Genomic DNA, 10,629 nt, shown 5'->3' with positions numbered 1-10,629 from the left:
TTGAATTGTTCTAACCCTCTCCTTAGGGTACATAGGTGCCTACCTGTGGGTGGGTCCCTAGATTAGTCGTGGGACAAGATTCATATCCAACTCCGCTTCCTCTTCGACTTTCTGGGCACTCTTGACTTCGCGTTGGGAACCAAGACTGCAACTGGGTAGACTCCTGCTGCTCCTGGTCTTGTAGTTCTGCAAGTCTTCTGCAACGTCTGTGCCTGTGCTCCATACAGTTTCTTCACAGGGCCTGTGGACATCCAAGACACCCACAGGAATCTCCTTTGGAGTGAAGGAGTCACTCTTCTGCATCTGCAGGTACCGCAACACAGCTGATTGGTCTGCTGATCCTGGGCTCACATGGACTCCGAAAGGCTTAGCAACACAGGTGGTGGTTCTGCAACTCCCTTGAGGCCTGGCCTGTCTTCACAGCAAGTTTGAAGCCAGTATCCCTCGTCAGAACCGCTGGAGCAGTAGCCTTGTGCACCGCATCAACTTGCTGTTGCCAAGGCTTGTTGACTCTCTCCTCTAGAGATCTTCGTGTTCCAAGGAACTCCAGTCTCAAGCATCTCCTGCAGCCAAGATCTTCATCCTCACAACATCCTCTGCACCGTGGCCCTTGATCCCTGGCGAGCTGTTCGAGGTCCACTTGCGACTCATGTGCCTCCGGCCTGTGGGTCCTCTCAAGGGTCTTCTTTGGCTCCAGTGGGCTCCCCTGCTTGCTCCGGTCCTGCTCTGACTTACTTGATCATGGTGAGTCACTTGGACCTTGCTGGTCCCGACATTGCACCTTTTTCGAATACTGCACCTATTGCCATTGCCAAGGCTTGTTGGTGCCCCCGGCGGACACTGACCTCCTGGCTCTCGACACCCAACATGGGAGCTTGTAAGTAGCTTCTGGTCATCCTCATCGTCGTCTGGTCCGCACAGCTGCAACTTCAACGGCACCGTCAACTCTCCTGCATTTATCAACATCGGTGGGCATTTGTCTTCCTTTCCAGTGGCATAGACTCTGTCTCCTCTGCTTGCAGTTCTTCTACCCTTGAATCCACCTTTGGGTTCCACCGAACTCTTTCACCTTCTTCGCCAGCTGCATCTTTACTGAAGTCCTCCATTGTGGTCTGCGGCGATTTCCGACATCATTTCACACCTATGCACCCGGCTTCCCTGGTGTGGTGAGCACCATATACTAAGCCAGCCTCCTACAAGCACCTTTCTGACAAACATTTCATTTTGTTTATAGCGCTACTCATAGTTTACTCACACTCAGTCCTGTGATCTGCATGGTACACGTTCTTTGTAGCAGGCACATTAACCTTCTTCGCTGTGTGGGTGGCAGGAGTGCTCATGTGAGTGCACGGTGAGCGGTGCAACAGTGTGAGAGTAGGGTAAGAGGAGTGACTGCAGGGTGAGTGAGGTGACCATATGAATTTGGGTGCGGATGTAAGTGCAGACTGGGATGAATGCATGGTAGTAATGGGCTTGTTTGAGTGAGATTGCGGATTGAGCAGTGAGGGGGACAGGTGAGTGAAGTGTCACATAAGTGCAGGGTGGGTAGTGTGCACATGTGACTGCAGGGTGAGGTACAGGGTGAACAGCGCAGGTGCATTGTGAGTACAGAGTGATCACTGTGAGTGCAGGGTGATCGAGTGAATGGTGTGAGTGCATTGAGATCGCTGTGAGTGCAGAATGAGCGTGAAAGTGAAGACCGAGAATGAGGAGTGAGTTGTCTGAATGCAGGGTGCATTCCCAGACACTTGAAGTAACTCAGCTTGTTATTGACGGGGGCATAGGGTTTCAGATAAGTTAAACTATTGCTATTATGGCATTAACCAGGGTTCAGGGTGGAGGAAATAAATGTGCTGATCTTGCAAAAAACTTCCAGTCTTATGATTAGGGTTGCCAGCTCATTATTTAGATGTCCCAGACGCTACAAAAATAAGCAGTCACCTAAAGCAGTATTTTTAGCACTTATCTGTGCATACTTCGAGCAGCAAATATAAATAGAACGCACTTTAAATTGTTTTCTAGGGCTGCTTGAGTGATCCGTGACTGATAATTATAATAATGGGGAACAAAGACAGAAAAGTCACATTTCAAATGAAACATACTTTTTTATTCATAACCCTATTTAGTCTTTGCAGGCTCTTTAAACAACACATGGCCGGCATTTTAAGCCCTTTCAGCGTTGCGCGCCTGCAAAAAAACAAAATGTTGTGGGAACTACAAGCCCCAGCAGGCAGCTTGCCAGAAAAGGAATCGGCCCCAGAACCAGGAGACCGCTGAGCTGCCTCCGTGGGTGGAGCGCGCAGCCGCAGACCGCTGAGTGGATGTTAACACACCTGCGGAACACAATCCTGCCTTGTTCTGTGGTCCACACAGTCGAGCACAACAGAGCTGCTGTTATGGGCAGCTTCTTGTGCAAAGTGGACACCGGAGTTGTCATCCAAGGTGGATTACAGGCCGGGGACGGCAGTATGCCCGTCTTGGGTGGCTCATGTGCCATCTCCTGCTGCTGAGTAGCCCTGCAGGGGTCTGCCAGCCCCTGTACCGTAGTGCAGCCGGTCGTTCTTGTTTATTTGATTTGTAATAAACCGGCATCATCATACCTATCAACCGGCCCGCTTCTTCCATAGACTTTAACAGCGTCACCAGTTTCTCAAAGGTATATTTCCGGTGACGTCACTGCCGGTGGTGTCACAAGGGCCAACGGTGGTGCCTTACAGCGCACTTACGCCAACAGAGTCCTTTTCAAGTTGGGAAAGTGGCGAACCTACTTCTACTAATGGGACTCAAGTAATCTGAAGGTAAGTGGTTGTCATTCCAGCAGATGGCGCTGCAGGCTAACTAACCTCCTCAAAGGCTATGTGGATGCGGTAAATGTAATCCTCAACCCAGTGAAATGGCATTAGAAATGCCTCTCGCTCACTTTTTAAGGCGTTAAATGGATAATCTCATTTTTAGTGGAAGCCCGTAAAATTCGTGTATAGGCTCTGCTCGTCTTTTCCTTTTTTGCTCTTTATGAAAATCTAGTCTTCTTCCCTTGGTCTTGTTCCGTGTAAAATGCTTCTTCTTCACTTCTTGAAAAATATTTCTTCACGCGTGGGAAAAAAAAGCCTGTCATCTCCTTACAGAAAAAATGCCTGTCACCCCCTCGCTGTAAAATGTTAAGTACCTGTTCTACACTTTTTGTGAAACACCTCTTCTCTACAAAATACCAGCGATTCACTTCCTGTAGAATAACTGCTCTCCACCTCCTGTAACAAGCATTGGCAATGCAATAGGTCTTGCATTTACGAGAGTTTGAGCTATTGGCATTGTAAATCGATAATGCCTTTTATTTATGTGTTGTTTTAAAAACCGATAAATAAAAGGCATTGTCACTTATAATGGCCAATAGCTTAAATTCTCGCAAATGCGTGACCTTTTGCATTGTAAATGCGTTCGTGCTATATATATATATATATATATATATATATATATATATATATATATATATATATAAAAATGTTAGGAGACAGCTTGTCCTGCCTGCAACAGCAGGTGGGACAAAGCTATTTGAGAAAATAGTGCTCGGAGGCTGTAATTAAAGCCTACCGGGCAACAACACACGTTAACAGGAGCTGTTGCCATGGAAGGTTACTAAATGAGACAATGCGGTACAAAGGAGCGACTACTAAGCCTTTTGACCAATGAACAGCCACAGTTTACAGTGGACAATGAATGAGCCAATGAAAAATGTGGGTGGAGCTTCAAGTCCATACCTGAATACAGCAGGCCTCTCAGAGAAGTGCATGCGCTGCCCTGGCTCGACCTAAAAATGTCTTTTCCATGTCCTCGCCTTGTGGTCTGCCTGTTCTCCACTTTAGGATGCCTGACTGAAAGCTTCTATATCCAGCTATTAAATATTATATCTGTTGGGGGATGTAACACCCCAACCACTCCCCTGAACCTACGCCCCTGCAAATTTTCTCCTCTTTCTGTAAAACGCTTGTTCGTGTTCCCCACTTCCCGAAACTTGCCCTATATGACCTTCTTGTAAAATTGCTATCCTCTATTTTCAGTAAAATATTTTCTCCACTTCTTTTAAAATGTATATTCTCCACCCAGTGTCGAATTGGGATCACAATTAGGCCAGGGCACTCTTTAAAAAAAAAAAAAAGTGGCCAACATCCCCGGACCGTGCCCTTTCATGAAATACCAATTGATTTGTCTCGTTGGACACATGTTTTATGAAATGTTTGGTAATTTTAACATTTTATAGCTTATAGTGCCAGTAACGTGGGTAAAATCTAGAAGCACTGAGTTTTGGCTAGGCGGGCAGGGTGAAATATAATGGTCCAAGGGCCACAACACCTGATCCGATGGGTATTTTAATATCTTGGCCTTTTCGAAAATGACAAAAAGCACCTGAATCCGTCCCCCCTCCCCCCACCCCCCCTAATCTTTATGTATTTTAAACAGTAAATGTCAGGCAAATGCACTTTATATTGATTTCTAAAGCTGCCTTAATGATCCGTGACTGATCATCAAATTAACAAAGGCAGAAAAGCCATGTTACAAAGGAATAAGGTTTTTATTATATATAAAAGATGTGTCTTTAATTAGCATGCTCTGGCGTTTGCAGAATTGTAGAACATGAACACCGCCCGGTTATTTTTTTAAACGTTTTTTGTAGTTTTATATAGTGTGAACTGTTCCCGAGGGAATTGGATCTATTTACATGTACCAGTTAAGTTATTTACCCAAAATCACAGGATGTTGAGTTAAAGCCGAGACTCCAACATAGTTCCTGAGTGCCAAAGTTGGCAGCTCTGGCCAAGGTAGCCTCACTGCTAGGCCTAGGCAAACACACCAGCCCCCCCCCCCCCCAACCTGCCCAGAAAGACACTAGGGCTGAGGTGACAACACCTGGCCCCCAGTAAACCCCTAATACGTTCTCCCTCTTAGTCCGCCAAGGCCTGAATGTGATGTGAGGGCCCACTGGGAACAACTGTAGGTGCCCTCTCCTCTCCCTTATACAAAGAAATGCCACTCAGATGCCACACTTTACCATCACTAAGCTGCACAGAATTGCATAAAAGTTTCGCAACTTGCACGTTTTGTGCAGTTCTGTACTGCTTTGCGATGGTAAAGTCAGGGACATCTTAAGGATTTTGGGGGCCCGGGGTCCATGTATTTTGGGGGCCCCTGTTCGGACCAGCTTTGAATTTATGATCCAGTTTCAGCCCTTTCATGCTGTCTTTGGCCAGGTCACTGATAGTGTACAGGCACCAGGTCCAAATTCTTAATGTTTTTCCATCTTGTATTCAGGAACTGTAATGTGTATTTTCAATAGTGTAACACAGCAGCAGCTCACTAATAACAGTGCAAATAATCTCTGTGGCATCCCTTCCATTTCTCATAGGTGAGGTCCTATATCGATCTAAAAGAATTTTTTTTATATGGATGCTGCATGAAACATAAACACATCATTTGTCTGCAAAAAGTCTGTAAAAGACTCTCGCACATCACCTACATTAAAAATAAATGAAAGCAAAACAGTATTTAAAACAATTTGTATAAAAATGATTCAAGGTCATCAGGGCAAGACTCTACAGAGCTGGCTCTATCAGGGGGCCCCTGAAAGGCTGGGGCCCTGGGCCAGAGACCACTTTGCCCATGCCTTAAAACGGCTCTAGGTAATGTTCTTTTGGGCTGGGTGAAACCCAATGGGGTGAGGTGAGAATGACCCTACAGTCAGAGCAACAACTGGCCCCCAGGGAGGGGTTGTATGCCATTACCATGCACTACTTTATCACGCACGTTTATACAGCGCAGATTTTCACACGCATACCACTACATCGCATTTAAATTCACTCACATCTGACATACCTTTACCACGCAACCCACTACCACGCACACTTTTACCACGCTTACAGTTACTTAAAAATCCAGTCATACTCTAACACTGCTATCCACTGTTCAAAAATCATACAATAATCTTAAAACAATATTGTAAACGAAATTATGTATTTAAAAAAATTTGTCGAATACAGGTTTACTTTTTGGGGGAGAGCCCGCAACCCCTCCACTTTTTTATTTACCCTTAAAATATATATAAACTAAATAGCGCATAGTCACCAATTCAAACATATGTGGTGTAAAGACTTGCTTGGTAAAGACTAGCGTGGTAAAAGTAATTCAGATGTAAAAAAGGTGTTGTACTCTAATTTCGTGCTAAAAACTTCGTGGTAAAGGCTGCTCCCCCCCTGGGAGGTCGCTTCCCACTCATGCCCTCCCTAGCCCACTAGAGCCTCAGGGCTATGGTCTGGCAGAGGTGGCCGGAAGCAAAGAACAACGCTTCTGATCCGGCCTCGGAGGTGTAGGTGGGCAATGGGGGCTGAAGTGAAGATGGCCCAACGGTCATATCACCTGACACTAAACCACCCTATCGAGGCTGCTTTACTCTTCACGACCCCTCCTCTGTTTGACAACCTGGCAGGGGAGAAGGAACCCTGCTTTTGGGTGTCTGTGCAGACCCACAGGGGATAAGCTGAAGGCTGCGACGGCAGGCCTAATGACGCAAGTCCCTGCCCTGACAGTCAGCCTGCCCTACAATATAGAAGCCTGGCTGGGGGGCTGGCGAGGATAGCAAGGCTCTGTAGGCCGGGTGACAGAGGGCTTAAAAAAGACCGGCCCACAGGTGACACTTAGGCACCGGCCCATTGGCCAATGCCTGACTGCCCGCCTCCTTGAGCTGACCCTTTTCTCCCCTACCTGAAAAATGCATTTTCTTTTCCTACAAAATGCCTACCCCCCCTCTAAAATAAATTTTCAGTTAATTGCACATTTTTCACTTTTTGTAAAATGACGGGGCTAGACTTCCTGTTAAATGCCCACTCTCAATTCCATTGAATGCCTACTCTACAATTCCTCTAAAAATTTACTATTCACTGCTTCCAATAAAATGTTTACCCCCCTCTTTGTAAAATGTATGTTGTCTGCGTCATGTAAATTACACACTTTCGCTTCCTGCAAATTACACATTCTCCACTTACTTTAAAGTACCTGTCATTCAATTCATGTAAAAGAACAATTGATGGATAGAATGCAGAACAATGTCATACATTCACCCCAGTACAGAGATCTGGGCCTAAATCCATCATTTTTTTGCTCACCATGCCATTCCAGTTTGGACCCAGCCATATGTAAATCCGTCTTGACCCTGCGCCCAATGGGAACAGTCCAGCCCGAACTGCCAGGCCAGGTCCTCCCTGGACTGGAAACAAGCATCCTAGGACCGGTTTTGGGCTTTCAGCCCTTATCAGCCAAGATAGCTTGACTCCAGTGGCATGGAGAGCACGGGACCCACATCTGGGCATACCCGTCCCACTCGGGGTGACAAATGCAAAAAGAACAATTGATGAACAAAATGCAGAACAATGTCATACATTCTCCCCAGTACACAGATCTGGGCCTAAATCCATCGTTTTTTTGCTCACCATGCCATTCCAGTTTGGACCCAGCCATATGCAAATCAGTCTTGACCCTGCGCCCATCCTGAGACCGGTTTCTGGGTTTTACCCTTCATCAGCCAGGCTAGCTTGACTCCAGTGGCACAGTGAGCAAGGGACCCACGTCTGGGCATACTCATCTCACTTAGGGTGAAAAGTGCTACACAAACAAATGATGGACAGAAGGCTGAATAAATCATACATTCACCCCCCAGTCAAGAGATCTGAGTTAAATCCATCGTTCTTTTGCTCACCATGCCACCCCAGTTTAGACCTAGCCGTATGCAAATCAGTCTTGATCCTGTGCCTCGTGGGAACAGTCCAGACCGAACTGCCAAGACGTGAGTCCCGTGCTCTCCATGCCACTGGATTCAAGCTAGCCTGGCTGATGGAGGATAATACCCAGAAACCGGTCCCAGGATGCTTGTTTCCGGTCCAGGGAGGACCTGGCTTGGCTGTTCGGTCTGAACTGTTCCCATGAGACACAGGGTCAAGACTGATTTGCATATGGCTGGGTCTAAACTGGTGTGGCCTGGTGAGCAAAGAACGATGGATTCAACCAGATCTCTTGACTGGGGGTGAATGTATGATTTATTCAGCATTCTGTCCATCATTTGTTTGCGCAGCACTATTCAATTCATGTATAACTTAAAGTAAAAATGATTTTCCCCTCCCTTTTTTAAAAACATTTTATTTAGTAAATCTTAGGTTTTACAAAAGAAGAAAGGATTGAAAATGACAGCACCGATGTCCGATAAACACATAAATTATGGAAAACAGCGTTTACAACGCTGTCTCCACAACACAGTACCATTACAACGTGGTCGTTACTACGACTGCGTTATTACCACGCATGCCATTACATTGCAAATCGTTTAAACGACTTGCTGTAGGGGGCGCACTGGTGTTGGATTTACAATCCAACACCTTCCCTGCTGTTGCACAAACTGGAGTAGGAATAGTAAATAATACTATTCCTAAGTCCAGCACGCCCCCTACAGCAAGTCGTTCTAATGACTTGCGATGTAATGGTATGTGTTCTAACAACGCGGTCGTTGTAACAACCTCGTAATGGCATGCGATGTATTCGCATGCATTGTAAGAAGTCATATTCATAAATTATATCAGGGCATGTTTAAAATGAATCCATTAACCTGTAAAACAACTAAACATTTTCAAGCATCGGTGTTTGATACTTTCAATCCCAAAGAAAAGCAAAGGCCAGGCCTTGCTTTGAACAATCTTTCCAGCTTGCCTTAAAATTTAGTACACCAATTTTTTTTCCCTTATCTGGAGACTTTGTAGAGCGCTGCTTATCACCTTTCACTTAGTCAAGCCATAACCTCGGATTTCTTACATATGGACAGTTTTATTTGGGGGAGGGGAGGAGTTCCAAGGCCTAATAGAACACACCACCAATCACAAAGAGGTGTTCGTTTAGTCTTTAGTTCTATAATCACGCTGGGCATAGATTTGTGTGTCATCTGTGTGTATTTGGAAGTTTACCTGGTACTGCCCTAGCAGCTGTGCCAAGGTTGCAAATAGATGTTAAAACATTCAGATAAAAAAGAGGTGGTACTTGGGGAACACCACAGGACAGTGGGACTGAACTGATGTTGACTCTGGCTACGCTTGGATAGAAATGATTGGATTCCCTCTAGACTAGATTCATACGGTGACTAGCGCTGGGAATCCCTGTTGCGGGGCAGCTAATGCGCTTTAGAAATCCTCATAACATAGCATATTATATGTCTGATCACAATATTGGGCGGTCCACAGTATTGCATGCAGCAGAGAGTTCGAGGAGTATAAGAGCTGTTTCTTGTCCTCGTCCATCGAGAGAAAGAGCTCTCCCTAAATTCTGCTGGTTGTGCCAGGAAGGTCTTTGAAGGCAAAAGACACACAAATGATGGATGGAATGAGGAGCAAATCAAACATTCATCCCTAGTCAAGAGAAATGGGTTAAATCCATAGTTCGTTTGCTCACTATGCCACCTAGGTTTAGACCCAGCCATATGCAAATCAGTGTTGACCCTGCTCCTCATGGTCACAGTCCAGCCCAAACTGTCAGGCCAGGTCCTCCCTGGACTGGAAACAAGCATCCTGGGACTGGTTTCTGGGTTTCACCCCTCATCAGCCAGGCTAGCTTGATTCTACTGCACAGCGAGCCAGGGACCTATGTCTGGGCATACCCGGCACACTTAGGGCGAGAAAGCAAAAGACACACAAATGATGGACGGAATGCGGAACAGTGTTTTTACTTTTTTCTTTTTGCAGGAAGGTTTTTGAGCCATGTACATTAGTCTATGAAAACAAGGCCGAAGGTTGGCATGATAGAAGGCACAGAAGAACCTTTCTGAGAAACCGAATGTGCCGCAGTTGATCTAGTGGTGACAGAGTCTAATGAGCTTGCCCCATGCAAATTAAGGAATACTCTGCTATAGTATGCTCACATTATCAACACATGCTCACAGGCAGAGACGATTCTGAGCATGAATTTAATGTTTGCCTTCCTGACCGCACAGCTATTTAGCTTGCCCTAGGTAGTGCTTGAGAGGGGGAGGCCACCCTCTTCGGGGTGGGGCCTGGACCCCCTTCTAAGGCTGGGTTTACACATGCAGACATTGCCACTGTGGAAAAGTTGTTTAAAAAGGAATGTATGCAGGTGTCACCTGCATCGTGGCATTTTAGGGCAGAGAGCCTAATACCCCCTGAGGCAGGCCACCTGACACTTTGTCAATGTGAGGATTGCCCTCTGCCTTGTAGGCACACAAACAAATTGATTTGCCTTTGCAGCAGACCATTGTATGTACATTCTATTTACATTGTTATGAAGAGTAGGGTTAGTATATAGTCAGGTAGCCACCAATGTCCCTTTGGGAAACCCCCCTCCCTAACCACCCACCTTCACACCCATTATCAGAGACCATGATACAAAATCAAGTGCTTTGGTTTAGGGGTCGGAAACCCCCGGGCCGTATTTATTAAAACGTATAAACAAGACCATGCGTTTTGTCATTTTTATGCACAGTAACCCATAATTTTACATTTTGTTTACAGAGTTAGGTCCTAGCCTTAACAGAATCGTTAATACATGGGAGTTACCTAACCATAACTAAGATTTGTTCCTGTGCATCCATTT

The 10,629-nt window shown here is 45.8% G+C and overlaps 1 protein-coding gene across 1 annotated transcript in view; it reads left to right on the top strand.

The window, feature by feature from the left end:
• Positions 1–2,333: 2,333 nt before the first annotated feature.
• The window catches only part of FAM131A (family with sequence similarity 131 member A), a 571,148-nt gene continuing 562,852 nt past the window's right edge, over positions 2,334–10,629 (top strand). The window contains exon 1 of the mRNA XM_085635533.1: positions 2,334–2,798. The gene's annotated coding sequence lies outside the window, so the exon portion shown is untranslated. The remainder of the gene's footprint in view (positions 2,799–10,629) is intronic.

Source organism: Triturus cristatus, chromosome 11 (genome assembly GCF_964204655.1).
Source record: "Triturus cristatus chromosome 11, aTriCri1.1, whole genome shotgun sequence".
Taxonomy (NCBI): domain Eukaryota; kingdom Metazoa; phylum Chordata; class Amphibia; order Caudata; family Salamandridae; genus Triturus; species Triturus cristatus.
The sequence above is the reverse complement of the archived record's forward strand: the minus strand, read 5'-3'. Positions and strand labels throughout refer to the sequence as shown.